Below are 660 nucleotides of genomic sequence, written 5' to 3'. Positions count from 1 at the left end.
AATCAATAGAATAGAATAGAATAGAAATCCCTTTATTGTCATTGTACTCAAGTGTGCAACGAGATTAGAGGGCTCCCCTCTCCAGTGCAATACAACAATAATACAGACAAATATATAAATTAGATAAATAAAGAAGAATAAAGAAGACAAATATTGTAACTAGAATTAGAAATCCCTTTCATCCTCCCAGAGCCAAGGCTGGCGCTCCCAATTGGGAGAGCATCTAAATATATGAAGAACATGCCACAATTACTGAATACTACCTGTTGTAAAATCCAATCTATATCGGATGTCTGTCCCAATAGCACAAATCTGGTAACTCAGTTGGCAAAGTGGAAAACTGTTGTGGTTCCACACCAAAATTTTGAGGGAGCTATTTAAATTGCAGCTCAAAGGACATTTTCCTGGATTTCAAATTTTAATCAATCTTGAAAAATTTAAAAAAAAATCTGTTGCTACATCATCAAAATCCATTTTTCAGCCGTCCTAACACCACAGGTAGGCACTCCCAATAATGCAGACAAGAGGAGCATCCCTTCGATAGCTCAGTTGGTAGAGCGGAGGACTGTAGAGTTTGAAAACTGACATCCTTTCGGCGGAACGCGATGGAAGTTCTAATTGGAAATCCTTAGATCGCTGGTTCAAATCCGGCTCGAAGGA

General features: G+C 38.5%; 1 non-coding gene across 1 annotated transcript; it reads left to right on the top strand.

Annotated features, from left to right (window-relative positions):
* The first annotated feature begins 534 nt into the window (after window positions 1-534).
* Window positions 535-660, top strand: trnay-gua (transfer RNA tyrosine (anticodon GUA)). The gene is made up of 2 exons: window positions 535-571; window positions 625-660. It is a non-coding gene; the product is annotated as a tRNA-Tyr (tRNA).

Source organism: Idiotropiscis lumnitzeri, chromosome 9 (assembly GCF_059441095.1).
Source record: "Idiotropiscis lumnitzeri isolate Australia: NSW breed Sydney's pygmy pipehorse chromosome 9, RoL_Ilum_1.0, whole genome shotgun sequence".
Classification (NCBI taxonomy): Eukaryota; Metazoa; Chordata; class Actinopteri; order Syngnathiformes; family Syngnathidae; genus Idiotropiscis; species Idiotropiscis lumnitzeri.
This window is presented reverse-complemented; position numbering and strand designations above follow the sequence as displayed.